A 17287-nucleotide genomic window follows, 5' to 3' on the forward strand; every position below is an offset into this window, starting at 1 on the left:
TTAGCATAATTTTAAATTCTACTTATAGAGCCAAGAAATCAGAAATAATTAGAAAACTCATGAAAAGCACTAAAACTCCAGGCCTGAAACTATTAATTGTGAGTAGCCTCATGAAAGTTAAGGGGACCACTTTTATAAGTAAAGGCTGCAGGGCTGGGCCCTTAATTAGCTAGTAGCCATTCCTTCTGATTACAAGGTATCTGCACATCATATGAAAAATCTCACAGAAAAGACACATCTTCTCTGCACTCATAATTGGCTCAAGAATAATATCCTTAGCACTTAGATGATGTGGATGAATTCAACAACCCACTATTCTTGTATCTGCACTTGCTAAGCAAGATTATCATAGCTCTAGGTTCTCCTCATAAAATTACCTGAAGAGATCAATCCTATCAGAATCTCTCACTATGTTGTGCATATCTCAAAATTGTAGCAGCATGGTCTTCCCCTTTAAGGGCCAGGGGGCCCAGGGAGCAGCCAATCCTGTTCTATAGAGGAGCCCAACAGGCAGTTGCTGGGATTCATTTGATGGAGCTGGACAACATCTAGTGATTAGGTTTGATGATTCCCAGATAGGGGATATAAAGAAAGGCCTCAGCTACATGAGGCTGCCTGGAACCAGGAGAGGGCTGGGTGTACACTCTCTTGTGGCTGCAGCAGAAGGCTGCAAGAAGGCAGGCAAGCCCTAAACACCCACCATGGGGAAGGTCCAGCCCATTAAGCTATCACAGGCCAGAGGGCCTCACCATCTCAGTTAAGAACAGGACTGTTGCTTTTTGTTATTGTTCAGTTTTCCCAAGTTAAAGAATAAACAGAGCCCCGAGGTAAGAAATATAAACTGAACTGGGTGTGGCCGATTATTTGATCAGGTCCACCAGCCTATAGAACCCTTATAAACAGTTAGCTTCTAAGGAGGGCCATGAGACAGGCCCTCCTCATTTCTCCCCTACTACATACGCACTCTTCTTTATGCAGATCTTGCCACACAAGAGAATGTGGCCTAGGAATTATAAAGCATCTCCAACTCCCTACATTGATTTGATGCCTATCAGTGAAACTCTGAACAGCTGGCCTTAGGCAAAATCTAGTTTCTCTTTCGCCCCCTTTTCACTACTTATTTTTAGTAAACTGTAATTATTAAGCTTACTTGTATAATGTTATATTATGTTATGTACAAAAAAAAACCTGTAACTTTTCCTATGACTTCTCCTCATATGTAAACATCTATTTAAGAGATGGCTGCTGACAAGGAGAGGTTTCAAAAATATCTTTTTTGTTCATACAAAATGTCTGTATATGAGCAACACTCTTCATATCAGTTTTTGCCTTGAAGAGAAGTGTGTAGCCTTGTGTGTATGTTTTTTTCTTTGTTTTAAACACCCTGAACTCAAGTTAATCAGGAGAGGTGTTTTGATGTTCTCTTACAGGAGAAACCCTTAACACTGAGGCTTTGGGTCCAGTGTGAATGGTCTCAAATTCATCATTCCAGCTTCTGTGATCTGACAATTTCTAAGGACCAAATTCATTGCTGGCATAACCATATATATATATATATCTATATCTCCCATGTACTTCAATGGAAGTTGCACCCACTCACACCAGGGATGAATTTGACCCTCTATCTTTGTATTCATACTCAAATCTTAATCCTTACACAAATTATTATAAAGTAAGAAACAGTTATAAGAAACTATGTCCGGTTGCCATGTATTAGACTATGAGGAGGCTTCTGTGCCGTTGTCTGTTGTTTTGAAGAACTTGGCACTGATTAAATTATCAGCCCCATTTTTGTCTTGCAGCCATCTCTGAATGTATGGCATCTATCCCATCTTGCATGAGGGCTCTGGAAGAACATCAACTTTGGCACCATGTCTAATCTTAGACCCACCTGTGCACTGTCATCTTTCTTAGTGCCAGCAACCTCTTTTGTGTTATCACTTCATGTAGTATCAATCATCAGTAACATTCCCTTCCAACCACAGCTGAAAATGTTCCACCTCAGAAATGAAAACATTTGAATCCATCCATATTGTCTGTGAGGAAAAGGACAAAAAAGAACTTAACAGTCTTAATGGTCTCAAGACTCGTAGGTGAAAACCCTCCTAACTTTTTGAAAGAACTAAGGCACCTGCTGGTAAGTATTGTGCTGGAATCCTCAAGGGTTGCTGATCTCAGCTTCAGTTCAAAGACCAGGAATAACTTAGTATTTAATCTCCTGGTTCATATGGAAACCATGAGATTCTGTCAGGCTGCCTCTGGATTCTCACACTGGACCTGACCTGCAGCCTAGGACGGGCCTTTGGAGATACCACAAACACCCAACCTCCCTGGTCAGACCACTATCCACTACCCCTATCCAGGCAAAGGTCAGAGCCTTGCCTCCATCCTGCCAGGGAAAATCAAAGCTGGTTTGCCCTCAATAATTCTTGAACCCTTTACACTTTCAACTTGCCCTGGGAAAGCAAGCTACAAAGCTAAGACTCACAAGTTGGTGTGTCACTACCTGACAATCGCTACTGTCAAAGCCTTTGCCCTGAGTTTCCCATGTCACCAAGAAGATCACGACAGTTCACAGGTAATCTCCAGTGGATGGAAGTACACAAGCAGAAGACTAAAATGCTGATGACACGCAACCAGATCTGAATCCAGGCATCAACAGCATAATGACTTCTACAGGATGATGCCACCACAGTAAAGAAATCTTTATCATCACCACCTCCTTTGTCTCCCACTTTGTTGGCTCTCTGTCATTCTGTGTCAGTCTAACGGGTATCCGCCAAAACAGTTAATAAATATACTGGAATAAAATAAATTACTATTGAAATGTAGAAAAATGTTTTAAAAGAATTAGGAAGATCTCACAGAAACATGCATGTCATTCTGAGAGCTCTGACATCTTGAGCCCACGGATGGAGGCATAAAGGAAAATTTCCCTCTAGGTAGGAAATAGTATTCCTATTAGCAGTAACATCAGTTAGGACAGTAGTAGAAGTTAATGAAGTCTGAGCCTTTTAGCTGATATCTGACAAAGGATGGAATTTATACACAACCCCTTTTTATCTAAGTAGCCTAAGTTAGTATCATTATTCCAGGCTTTACCCTGAAAGTGACCTAGACAGAAAGCACCATTTTGAACACATGTAAAAAGGAAATAACAAAGAAGGTGAGAGGAATGGAATGCTGTCAGAACATTATAGAGCACACTGGAGAATTCTGAAACTCAATTAATCTGCTGAAATTATTTTGAAGGCCTCCATATGCTTCTATATCCACCATCAGAATGGTGAAGGTTTCTGAGGAAAACATATAAGCCAAAACAAACCCCTTTATATTAAAAAGTACACTCTGCAAGGGGAATAGCTCTTTCTTTGGCCGAACTAGATATGGTATCTGGTCATTATTCTACATCTGGAAGATTACTGATATGCAAAAACATTCTTCTGACCCATGACAGCATAGTCCTAAAATGGGTGACATATCTTGTCTTTATGCCCAGCTGCATCCATGATTTTGCGATCTGCCACCTCTACTGAATGAACATGAGAAGACAAATAAGGGTTAATCACCATAGGCCAAGTCCTTTTTCAGCCCCTTCCTCAGAAAAAAGTTTCATTGACCTCAATGAGAGTTTTGGCTGAGTAAAAAATAAGTTCTTCAGAACTTGACCCCATGAAAATAATAACCTTTTCCTTATTGACGTTTTCCTCCGGCACACACTTCCATCCTTATCTTTATGGAAAGGAGATGTTCCTTAATTTCTCTCAGTCAAAACTGGGAGTTTGCTGTGATTATACAATGGGAAGGAAGTCTTAAGGTGACCTGGGGAATTCCTAACAGGACTTAACAGCTTTTTACAAGCCATCTCCCAAACTGGGAATTCCCTTAGCATGGGGAAGTCCCCAGGAGGTGTAGACTGGCATAGCCAATTCTTAACTTCCCCAACCCCCTGCAATCCTCAGTACAGGAGGTGAGGAGGGGTGCAAATGGGGTGTGGCTGGAGTATACTACACTCTGGCTATCCCCAAATTGGGGCTCATAGCCACCTGGTGAAGTTTAGAATAGCCCTCCAGCTCCTCTGATCTATGCTGAAGTTGATATAGAACCAGCTCCAGCATCACTGCAACCAGCCTCCTCATGGCCCCCAGGCTGTACCCAGCCCTACAGCTCTACTTTCTATGATCTATGATCTTATGAAAAAAAACGTTTAATCCTTTCAACCTGTAACTGTCTTGTTTTCAAGTACAGTAGCTGGAGGCCAAGAAAGATGACCCAATTCTGCCTTCATATACACAGGCATACATCTACAGTACCTATTTTGCATGCAAATCTCCTTCTGTCTCTCTCTCTCTCTCTCTCTCTCTCTCATAAATTTGTAAAGCACCCATCACAATAAATTCAAAGTGGTAAATGTACAAATTTTACTGGTACAGTTTTCCAAAAGAGTCCCCTCAGTGTTTGAAACATGGATTTATAAAGCCATGGCTGATGCATAAAGGAGTAAGAATGTCTTAAGTGGTTTCATTAGTCTTCCAACAGTAATAGCATCACTGTAATCTGCCAATATGTTAACAAAAAGAATAGGAAATAACCAACAGATATTGAGAGCTTCATTTGAGTGAATGAGACTAGTACAAAAGAGAACTCTGTGGAGATGGTCCAGGAAATCTGTAATGAGCTCTGGAAGTTGTAGAATGACAGCACCTTGATAATTAAATCCCTGCTAAATGCTCCAGTTCAGTTTTGCAAATGCCACTGATCCTGTTGCAGAATGGTAGGTGATGCTGCATGCTGTCTGTGTTGTTACTTGTTTTCCAGATTAAGTAGCATAACTGAATGATCTAACTGCATGAGTTTCAAACTGCTGATATAATGGGTTGTGTCACAGAAGGGGTTACCTGCTTTAAAAAATAAGTTACAGTAAAATCTCATTAGAAATAAACAACAGGATCAGCAAAAATGAGCTGTCTAGCAGACTTCAGTCTCTATCTGAAGGTCAAACAAAATTGTACTATAAATTTGGGGATACTTTAAAGTGGTGCTTTTAGATACTGAATTGTTTATTGAAGAATTCTTTGGTGCAGTTTTATTCATCAAGATAAAATAAAACCTTTTGGAAGTGTGGTGTACGTTTTGCTGATGTTTGCATCATTTTCCAGTCAGGCTGCTGGTTCAAGCTATTGAGTTCCTTTGTACTTTTCTGGGTCAGCTTAAAGACAGCTCAGTAGTCATAACTATTGATATATGCTTTCTACAGACTGACCTGGAGGGCTGGAAGATTTCCATGATTGTAGAAAGGATTCCCCTTCTGGAAAAATGCCATCCTCCGAGCCTTTTCCAATTTGATTAAATCAAGTTGCACTTCTACTGCAATGTCATGCATCAGCTTGTTAGATTTGTATTGCATGTTGCTGCTGCCAGTTTACAAAGCCTATCCTCAATCTCCATACCAGAATGTATGCTCTCTACAGAAGAGAGAGAGGAGGGGCAATAAAATGCACAGCAAAACTGGTGATGTGCTTGTTAAATTGGCACAGTTAGCAGAGAATATTAAAACAGACTTAACAGCACACTGACTCTTTAAGCAAAGCGCAGTGTCTGCAGTTTCCAAAATATGTACACAAAGCACATCCCTGCTTCTTAGTGCAGAAGCAATCTGCTGAAAGTGAGGATTTCTAATTATCCAGGGGAAATTTGTATCTCTGCTTAATTAGCTACATGCACAACTTCATAAATATCATATTTTCCTTACAGAGAAAATATTCTCATCAGCTCTATCTCCAGTACATACAAAGTTGTAAGTAGCAATAAGAGTAAGAGCAATACAAAGAGTATGATTTGTGAATCAGTATGACCAATGTACTGTTCTTTTGTGTCAGTAAAGCTGGATTTTTTTCTGTTGTGTAATCAAGAATATCACCTTCAGTGTGCAGATCACCAACTGAAGGTGAGTAGTTTTGTTACCCGGAGATGAGACTTTCCCTTAGGGTATGTCTACACTACGGGATTAATCCGAATTTAGATAATTCGAATTTGGGAAACAGGTTGTATAAATTCGATTGTGCGCGGCCACACTAAGCACATTAATTCGGTTTTTAACCACATTAATTCGGTGGTGTGCGGCCAGACTACCCCATTAATTTTAACCACATTAATTCGGTGGTGTGCGGCCACACTAACCCTAATTCGAATTAACAAAATCGATTTTGGCGCTACTCCGCTCGTCGAGGTGGAGTACAGAAATCGATTTAAAGCGCCCTTTAATTCGAACTAAATGGCTCTGTTGTGTGGACGGGTGAAGGGTTAATTCGAATTAACGCTGCTAAATCCGAATTAATCCCGTAGTGTAGACCAGGCCATGGAAAACTCCTGTAGGTGTAAGCTACTTATCTGCTCTTCTTCACCATAATATCTTAGTACCGGTCATAATTTCTCAGTGAAGGAAATGTCCAGGAATGGCATTTTCTGCCAAACATATGAAACGATTTGCCATGCCAGATCAGATCAGATCATTAGTCCATTAAATCCAGTATCCTGACTCTAGCAGTGGCCAATAGTTGGTGTTTTCAGAGTAAGTCCAAAACCTCCAATCTGTACCTGCCCAATTAAGCAGTGGTGTCAGCAGGGTTTTTATCCTGCACTTCTCATTGGCTATATTATGCCTTGAAGAATGATGTTGATCCTGTTCTTAATATGTCCACTTACAAATATTATTTTGCCTTTTATTTTAGAATTCAAGTACTTTCCAAATACTTTTTCTTTCCCCATCTATCCAGAATGAAGCTGTTCATGGTTTGTACAGCAGATGAAGCAAGAGACAAAATTAACAGCTGTTGTCTGGCTGTGATTTAAATATTTTTTAAATGCCATTCAAATGTTAAAGCTTTGCCTTCATAATGACAACTCAGCCAGCAAACTCCTTCAGTTTATAATAATAATAATAATAAATTAATATAATATGTTATGTAGTGTTTTTCATCCTCAAGGATTGTAAAGTATTTTGCAAACATAGCTAAAAGTAATGTGGAATGGTGTCATCATAAAGATTTGATAAGGTCTGAGCTGTGGATGCCCTATATTACTCAATTGGTGAAGCAAAGGGTGAGTTATGCAGGTCATCCCGAAAGAATTGGAATAAAACCCTTACACAAATCAAACAATCAAGGACTTTTTATAAGACTCATGTTACAGAAAAACTTCAAAATTTTTAGAGAAGTTTAATTTACCCCTGAATTATTCTAGTTTTAAAATGGCATAAATCCATTGAAATTAGTGGCACTATGCCATCATAAAACTGAAGTAAGAGTGGTGAATTGAACTGTCAATGGGGGTTATTTTTCATCTTCCTTTATCATTGTTACTTTATGTATTTATTTTGATTTATACATAAAAATAACTAAAAGAGCTCCTATTCCATTGCTCTAAGTGACTTTGACAATTAAATATGCATTTACACATTTTTTACAACTCCCTCCAACAATAATTAATAAATACCGAATCGCTATTAACCCACACTCCTTGCTATGCTTACAATTCCTTACCCCTTCCCAAAAGCCAGTCAGAATAGATGGGCTTTGCAGCATTCCCTTAAGAATAGATTTGGGCTGTTTTAGACTGAGGGTGGAGGTGGGTTCCAAATTTATGAGCCCCTAATGAGAATACCCTGCTAGAAACTCTCTCTCTTTTATAAAAAGAGGGTTCTAACTCAAGCCTCTGTTGACCATGGCTGCAATGATATAACATAGGAAGAGACGTGGATATAAAAAAGAAACCTTCGCAATATCCTGGTCATATATAAATAAAAAAAGCTGTCCTTGCTGTTGCTACTACTTGATCACCTAGTAGCAGCTGGTAATCTAGCCCAATCCTTAGATCGTGGACATGAACAACAAACCCTCAAACTATGGGGCAGATACTAGCCTTACCATATCTTCTGGTCGCCTCCACCAGCCAACCAACAACAACCCAGTCTTACACAGACCTAGTTTCAGCCAGGTAGACCTCTCCCATTCCTCTATCAGCCAGACATTAGGTAAGGCAATTCACTTTTCTGGTTGGGTCTGATATGACTGGTTTTCAGAGCTGGGTATCATCAGCACACAGAAGGCCCAGCAATCCATGTCTTCTCACTAACTCTTCCAACAGCCATACAGCTACATTAAACAAAAGGGGTGACAAAATAAAATTATGCAGAACCCCAAATTAGAATACCCTCAAGCAGAAGGAGCAATTGTCCACTACCAGCCTTTGAGAAATTAAGCAAGATAAGAATAAAGCCACCCAAAATAGGCCCACGTACTCTCACTTGGGTCTGCAGGTGAGTGGACACCACCTCATACTCAGTGATATTGAAAGCAGCTGTTAAATCTGAAAATATCAGCATGGACACCTGACAGTTATCTGTTGCCAGGAGGAGATCCATCCAACAATGCAACCCACACAGCCTCCATGCTGTATCTGTATCTCAGTCTGTACCCAGGCAGACAAGGGTCAAGGAGAACTGGGACAACTAGATATTGGGAGAGTTATCTTAATCAAAATTGGAAGATTAGATACAGAGTGATAATTGGCCACATCACTAAAATCAAGTGATTGTTTTATGAACAGCAGCTGCACATGTTCTTTTTCAAGGGAAGCTGGCACTCAACTCATCCTCAAGGATTCACTGATATTTTCCATCAACAGTTCTTCCCCATTGGCCTCAAGAAACCAGGAAAGACCTGAGTCTCAAGCACAGGTTGTTGAATAAAGTGATCCTAGTACCTTAGACTCTAGAGGGTGACACTGGCCAAAACTCCCATCAGAGAAGCCTTTTCATTTGTCTTCTCAAGAACACACACTTTCACACAGAGGAAGACAGTTTTGCTTGAATCTGAGCAATTTTAAATGCAAATTAAAAATAAATTTCCTCACAAGTGGAACTTAAATTAGCCATCAAGTGTAGGCTGCCCAGTAGTCAAAACAAACCTGCTAATCAATATTTTGCAGGTGCTGTCATGGAGTCACATGCCTCGCACACAGCCACCCCTGGGCAGTGCATATCACAGGCCAGGGGAGGCTGAGCCTCCCCAAACAGCCTGGCATGTCACTGCCCATGCTCTGCCCCAGGCCCTCTCCTGCCTGCTCCCAGTTCCCGCTCTTCCCCTGTGGCCCAGGCTAGGGCCGGAGCGGGCTGGTCTGCTGCCAGGACTCGGAGCAGCTGGGGCCGGTGCTTGTGCCACCTGGCTCTCTAGGGCTGGGGCTGCTTGGGCGGGCTGAGGCTGCTTGGGCGGACTGGGGCGGGGGTGCCGGTGGCCATGGTGGGAGTGCTTTGGGCTCCAGTGGCGGACAGGGGGCAGAAAGGGTCGGGGAGGGGGGAGGCCTCGGGCAGAAGGGGAGGGGCCAGGGGCTAGCCTCCCCCACCGGGCGGTTCATGCGCCGCCCATGCAGCCACCTTAAAAAAAATCTTTGTTACAGTTGATTTACTATGGCCTACATGGCACCATCCGCACTCTAACTGTCTTTCCTCCTGCTTCACTTTGTTGCAAGCTATTTATAAACCAAGGTGACCTGTAAGGCCAAAGCCTGGGGAGAGGGTGAATGAGGGCCACCTGATTGATGGTGGAGGATGCCGCCACCACCACTGATAGAGAATGGTCTATCAGAGGAACTTTTTTCTCCCAAGCCTTCTGGAAATATTCAGGTTTGAGTAGCTTCTGAAGGCAGACTCCTGGAACAGGCCCCTCATTCAGATGGGGAGGTATCCCTCATATTGAATCAAGGTAGTGGTTGGTCCATGAGATGAGTTTCCAAACTCCCTATATCCAATCCCAACCCAAACACTGGCAGTTACTTTGTGGTTAGTAGCATACTGTATAAGAAGTATTGTGGCAGAGGAGCCAAGCACACGATCACATTAATTAGTCAATCTTCTATTGGTTCAGGATTGTTCAATACACCGTATATGTGTGTCAGGGGTGGGGGCACTCGTTTATGTTAAAGGAACTCACATGTAAATGCTGTAGATGTAAACTGATTATAAATTAGCTAACTTCAATATTTTGGAAGTTCTGTATGGTTCCTTTTGCTCTGCTGTGTGCAGTCTGTATTAGTAAGAAGCTTCACCCCTCCATGCTCCCAATTCACATAGTAGCATCAGGACTAATGTTAGTCATTATCCTCAGATAGCTGATCAACATTTCAAAAATGAAAATTTCAATGTGTGCGTAAGAAAAAGATTGCTGATGTATTAGAGACAGAATTAGGAATTGAGTTTGTTTTCATTTTTCAATATCTGTTTTTTAGTTGCATCACATCAGACTCCTCAAATATGGAGAGTCTTTATACCAACATGTTTTCCCACCACCACACTGTTTCCCATGAAGAGTACAGAGAGGCTTGTAATGTGTGTAGCAGAATGTGTAAAAGTGTATACGTCATAGAGAATGCAGATATGTGAATGGCTTTTTCAGAGTCCTCTAGTGGAGATGAGAAGCAAGTTTCAGACAAAATAAAGTTGAAGGGTTTTCCTATTTATGTCGTGTTTTGGTTCCATTGCTGTACATATTGAATAAATTGGACTGGTGATTAACAGGATTACAATATGTAATATTTTAATCAATGGGTTTTCTTTGTGCACCACAGAGGTTCTTCCTACTACAGTGAGTCTCTGGAAAATAATACTGAGATTAAAGAAATGTCATGTTTAAAAAATACTAAAGATCATAAGCACAGTAAGTGAATCACTAATTATGAAGCCTGTCATCTGATTTCTTTGGTCTGTCTGCTGAGACTGCCAGCAAGGTGGCCACTTAGTGCCTAACGTAGTGGGTATTGTGATGTGGCTATCTAGCCATGAGGCTCAAAACTAATTTAGCTAATTTTCTATAGGCTGGACTAGCCGTCAGATACTGGTGACTTTTTATTATTACTAACCTAAATTGAATAAAAATGAGAGACAGTAGGCTATTACCCTCCATCAGAGCCATCCAGTCTCCCAGAGAGATTATTCCCACCAGCATGGAGACAAATAAGAGGGGACATGCTAAAAGTATATAATGAATGGTAGAGAGAAGGTAGACCAGGAACATCTATTCTCCCTGTCTTGTACCACAAGAGCAAGAAGACTTTCAGTGAAATTAAAAGGTGGCAAATCCACAACTGATCAGAGGAAATACTTTTTCAATAACACATAACTAGACTGTGGAACTCATTGCCATAAGAATTTAGCAAGATTCAAACGTGATTGTATCTTCATATGGATCTCAAGGATATCCAGACTCGTAATTCTTCTTCAAGTTATTGTCCGTATGGGTGCTCCATGTCAGGATGTGCATGCGCCTATGCACTCCGGATCTGAGATTTTGTCAGCCGTATCCACAGATCTAGCCTGTGCCCAACACACCCGCATACTCTGATGCAAGGATATACAGGGAGGGGTGGACCCGCACCACCACTCCAGTTCCTTCTCCATCACCTATGTCTTGAGATGGAGAGTCACAGTGTCAGCTTACAAGCTGACCCAGCTTGTTACTCTTCTGTCTTATTTGTCTTCAACGCCTGGTCCAGACGGCAGCGTGTATGTTTGTATCACCCCTGGGAAGACTACACTTCTGATGTCTCCACACCTAGCTCAGGTCTGCCTACTCGCACAACAAGCACAACGTGTCCAAGCAGGTGTCAATACCTGTGAGGTTCCTTGACTGCCTCAGCAAGTGGAAGGATCCCCTGAAGGTTTGTGTGGGAATTCCATTTGCACGTTCTTCCCCCACAAAGATCATCACCACCACTGATAGGTTGAGATACTCATTCCCAGGATTTCACAACCCAAGGCAAATGGACCCCCCAAAAGATGTCTTTCCATATCAGCATTCTCAGACTCAAAGCAGTCCTTTATGCTTGCAGCAACTTCCTACCCAACATCAGGGGCCACTCAGTCAGAGTAATGCTAGACAACCAGGGCTGCAATGTATTATATAAATAACAAGGAGGCGCAAGATCCCAGGCTTTATATGCAGAGTCCATAAAATTATGGAATTGGTGCATATCCTACTGCATAGAGATCTCAGCGATTTATCTACCAGGGCTACAGAATGCCATAGCAGACTGCCTGAGCAGCCATTTCCATCTCTTTGTAACACCATTCAATGTGAAGTGCCGGCACTTGTGCTCAAGGAGGCGACATGGTCGCAACTTGCTCGGAGATGCCCTTCTTATGTGTCCTATTGTATGTTTACCCCCCCATGCCATTGCTCCTCAAATTCCTGAACAAACTGAAACAAGAAAGATTGATGTCCATTCTTATAGCACCATCATGGCCAAGACTTGTTTGGTTCCCAGATCTACTTCACCTATCCCTAAAGCTACCTGTTTGTCTTCCTCTGACAGTGAACCTTCTGACTCAAGGGTTAAGCACCATGACCCACCCCAAACTCTCATCATTGCACCTCAAAGCCTGGCTCCCTGGTGCCTCTCTGGCATAGAACAGGCTTGCTCTGCAGAGGTTCAAATAGTTCTGCTGAACAGTAGAAAACCCGCCACAAGGACAACTTACCTTCAGAAATGGAAGTGTTTTCAAGTGTGGTATGCCCAACAATCCATACCTTCTCTCAAGTCTTTCCTCGCACACATTCTAGTTTTCCTGCAAAATTTAAAAACCCTGGGTTTATTTCTGAGCTCAGTTAAGGTTCACCTGGCTGCCACTATAGCCTTTCACCTCCCCCCATCAAGGGGTTTTCAGTCTTCGCTCAGACGACCACTGTGAGATTCATTAAGGGTTTTCCTTTTCCTCCCATCAAAAAACCTCCTCCACAATGTGACCTCAAATTGAAAACTGCCATTTGAACCTATGGGGAGTTGTTTTCTCCTTCATTTTTCTTTTAAATCCTCATAGCCATCACCATGGCCAGAAGAGTTGGGTAGGATTCTTTTGGTTGACCCACTATACAGGGTGTTTTATTGCAACAAGGTGACATTACATCCCCACCCTCGCTTTCTACCAAAAGTTTCATCATAATTTCACATAATTAATTAGGACATTCATCTACCAGTGTTTTGACCCAAACCTCACTCCACTAGAGAGAGAAGCCAGTCTCTACACACTGGATGTAAGAAGAGCTCTCGCCTTTTACCTTGATAGGACTAAGCCTTTCAGGGCTTTTTCCAGACTCTTTATTTCCATCATGGAAAGAGTGAAAGGACACCCAATGTCCACCCTAAGACTGTGAAAATGGGTTTTGGGATGCATCTTGACCTGTCACAACGCCTCAGATACACATCCTCCATTTAGGGTGATTTCCTATTCCACCAGGGCTCAGTCTACCTCTGTGGCCTTATTGAAGACCATATCCATCTTGGACATTTTCAAAGTCCACCACCTAGTCTTCAGTGCACACATTTTCCGAGCACTATGCAATCATGCATGTTTCTAGAGCTGACATGGCCTTTGGTGAGGCTGTTCTACAGTCTGTACTGAATCTGTCTCTTCAGCATCCTTCTTCATAATTGAGGTACTGCTTGGGAATCTCCTGATGTGGCACACTGATAGGAACAATAACTCAAAGAAAAAGAAGAAGAGGTTACTTAACTTGTTCAGAAACTGGAGTTCTTTGAGATGTTTATCCCTACAGATGCTCCACTACCTGCCTTCCTTCCCCTCTACTTTTGAGTCATTTTCTGTGGACTTCATGGTTGAAAAGGAACTGGAGCGGCAGCAGGTCCATCTATCCCTATATATCCTCTTACAAGGGCACGAGGATATGTAGGGCTCAGGCACAGACTGATGGACACTACTGACAAAATCTCCAATCAGGAGTGCATGGATGCACGCACATCTTGAAGTGGACCACTCATAGGGACAAAACATGTCAAAGAACTCCAGTTACTGTACAAGGAAAGTAACTTCTCCTTCATGATGATAAATATTCTGGAAAGGATATTAAATCTCATGTTTCAGGTCTTAAGACAATCTCTATTAGAAATCAGAATGAGATTCAATGTGGGGGCATATTTTCTCACATCTGCCTACTGCAAGGTTTTGATACTTTCCTCTGAAGCTTCTGGTAGTGGCCACTGTTAGAGACAGGATACTAACCTAGATGGACCATGTGTATAATGAAGTATGGCAATTCCTTAGTTCCACCATAATGGCCCGCTATTCTTCACAGGCTCCTGGAAATGAGTATTTGCAGATGGGATCTTGTTCTATTACCAGTTTTATCAATGTCCAGGGCATTTTTAGCAGATCTTCATATGTGAAACACATTACCAGAGGAAATCAGAATGAGCTCAGGGATGACCACTTTTAAGCTTAATTAAAAACCTGCCTTTTTGCAGAAGTCTTCTTACAATGATAATATATGAGGGGGTGGGGTAGGGCAAAGAAAGTGGGAAAAGATTCAGACGTTTAACTCAGAAAGAGGGCAAGAATAGGGTCTGTTATGGCCTAAAATTGATGTTAATAGGAATTCTGAATTCAGAGCCTAGATTCTACACAGATAAAGGCTTCATAACTGTGATAGACAAATTTCATTAGCTGGTTTGCAAATAACTCAGGCTAAATAATCTTGGTGTGATTTCATAATTAATATTTCAATTAATAAATCGAGACAAAGCACAACATCCACTAGAGAGCAGTATAGACATTCTGACCAAGATTTTCAAAAACAGGAACCTTAATTTAGACTCCCAATTCCATATTAAAGTACTTAAATATGTGTGACATTGTGCAGTCTATATGGTTTTATAAAAACATGATAATAAGTGAATATAATGTAACTGGAATATGCTTCATGCAAAAGGTCTCTTGTAAGGTATCATTACAAAGCTTATAATCTACTGAGTGTGATCATCCTATTTGTATAGATGTACCACTCTTGTATCTGAAACTAGAAATATGAAATATAACTCTGAGGGCCTATTGTAATTATGCAAAGTGTGGGCCCTTAATGGTGGTTTGGAATCTTGATGACTCCCATTTTCTGCAGATGGCTGTGTTTACCTATGAGTTTTCCTGTATATGTGTGTGCTGGCAAGTGGGTAATGAAGTCTTGCAGTGACATGTGATCATGTCACCTGAACTGGAATCCATCTTTAACCTGGTGCTTTTCCAGTGAGGGGGGGTGGAAACCCAGAGGGACAAAGGGTTCCCGCCTTATGCAAAAGTTATATAAAGGGGTGGAAGAGAACAGAGGGGGAGAGGAGCCATCATGAAAAATCCCCTAGCTATCACCTGAGCTGGAACAAGAGCTGTACCAGGGGAAAGAATTATGCCCAGGCCTGGAAGGTGTCCAGTCTGAGAAAAAACGTACTGAAGCATCTCTGAGGGTGAGATTATCTGTATTCAGTTTGATTAGACATAGATTTGCGCATTTTATTTTATTTTGCTTGGTAACTTACTTTGTTCTGTCTGTTACTACTTGGAACCACTTAAATCCTACTTTCTGTATTTAATAAAATTACTTTTTTCTTAGTAATTAACTCAGAGTATGTATTAATACCTGGGGGAGCAAACAATTGTGCATATCTCTCTATCAATGTTATAGAGGGCGAACAATTTATGAGTTTACCCTGTATAAGCTTTATACAGGGTAAAACGGATTTATTTGGGTTTAGACCCCATTGGGAGTTGGGCATCTGAGTGCTATAGACAAGCACACTTCTGTGAGCTGTTTTCAGGTAAACCTGCAGCTTTGGGGCAAGTAATTCAGACCCTGGGTCTGTGTTGGAGCAGATGGGAGTGTCTGGCTCAGCAAGACAGGGTGCTGGAGTCCTGAGCTGGCAGGGAAAATAGGAGCAGGGGTAGTCTTGGCACATCAGTTGGCAGCTCCCAGGGGGGTTTCTGTGATCCAACCCGTCACAATGTGATCTGACTTTCCAAAATTCTGACAATTCAGCAACTTCCATTAATCTCAGTGAATGCTGCTGGAAGCTCATCACTTTTGAAATTCAGGCCTCTTAGTTAGGCCCTTAAATATGGATTTAGGAGACTAACTTTAGGCTCCTATTTTTTGAAATCTTGGCCATCATGTGAAATTGAAATAGTAAGAGTGGTTGATACTGAGATCAAAATCCTCCAGTCCCAATTCTTAAATCACACAGATGCTATTTAACTAAAAGAAAGAGATTTTGTCTTTTTGTGTTTGTTTTCTTGTCACAGCTGGTTTCTCTTTCCTTGAGCAAAGCACCTTACATTCTAATCCCTTACATTACATTCTCCCTGCTACAGACCTTTATCCTACCAGCTGACACATTGGAAAATGAGCATGTATCATCTTCTTCTTCTTCTACCCCATTCCACACCATCACTTAGTTCCACTCCATGAATCTGTCTGCAGGAGTGCACCGAGTCGGGGCAAAAGTTCTCACTTAGAGCTGGGCAGGAATTTTTTGACAAATCAGAAACTGTTCATGAAACCAAGATAAGTTAGACAGAAAAACATTTAGTTTTGAGATTTTCAGACAAAATCTGGGGTTTTTTGGTTCAAAATAACTTTTCATTTAGAAACTTAGGCTAATTAGACTGAAAAAGTTTTTTAAACTTTCAAAATCAAAATGAAACATTTTGAAATTATCAAAACAAAGTGTTTCAACTGACCCAAAATGGAAAAAAAGGGGGTTTGTTGTTTTGGGGTGGTTTATTTTTTATTCGTGAATATTTTCTAGATTTTGACTTTTTGTCTCTTCAATTTGAGAAACATTTCAAAATCTTTAAAATATTTTCAAGTTAGGAAAATCATTTTCCACACAACCCTATTCTCACTGCATTTTCCTAAAGAGAAAATACAACATCGCTGAACAACACCTGCATTATGCCACACCAGTTATGGAAGTTTGTGGAAAAGTGCTGACAGGTCACTCACTCTCTACACATCTGCTATATAAATGATGTCTGTGGACTCTCTGTCTGGTGTACACTACAGTAGATGGTGTTACTTTTGTATATCCAATGTTGTAGAAAAAATTAATTATACACCTCTACCCCGATATAACGCGACCCGATATAACACGAATTCGGATACAACGCGGTAAAGCAGTGCTTCGGGGGGGCGGGGCTGCGCACTCCGGCGGATCAAAGCAAGTTCAATATAATGTGGTTTCACCTATAACGCGGTAAGATTTTTTGGCTCCCGAGGACAGCGTTATATCGAGGTAGAGGTGTACTATATTGTATTATTTAAGAAAGATTCCCAAAACTCCCAGACCCACACTTGAACCACGGATTCCAGCAGATGCCTCTAGAAACAGCAGACCTTGGCAGGGATTGTCCCTTCCTATATGTTTGTACAGTGCCAAACATATTTTGGGCACT

The 17287-nt window shown here is 41.4% G+C and overlaps 1 protein-coding gene across 12 annotated transcripts in view; it reads left to right on the forward strand.

The window, feature by feature from the left end:
* Positions 1-17287, forward strand: part of GPHN (gephyrin) — a 662403-nt gene that overhangs the window by 628633 nt on the left and 16483 nt on the right. The gene's annotated exons all lie outside the window — the stretch shown is intronic.

Source organism: Terrapene carolina, unplaced genomic scaffold (assembly GCF_002925995.2).
Source record: "Terrapene carolina triunguis isolate 2854851 unplaced genomic scaffold, T_m_triunguis-2.0 Scaffold96, whole genome shotgun sequence".
Classification (NCBI taxonomy): domain Eukaryota; kingdom Metazoa; phylum Chordata; order Testudines; family Emydidae; genus Terrapene; species Terrapene triunguis.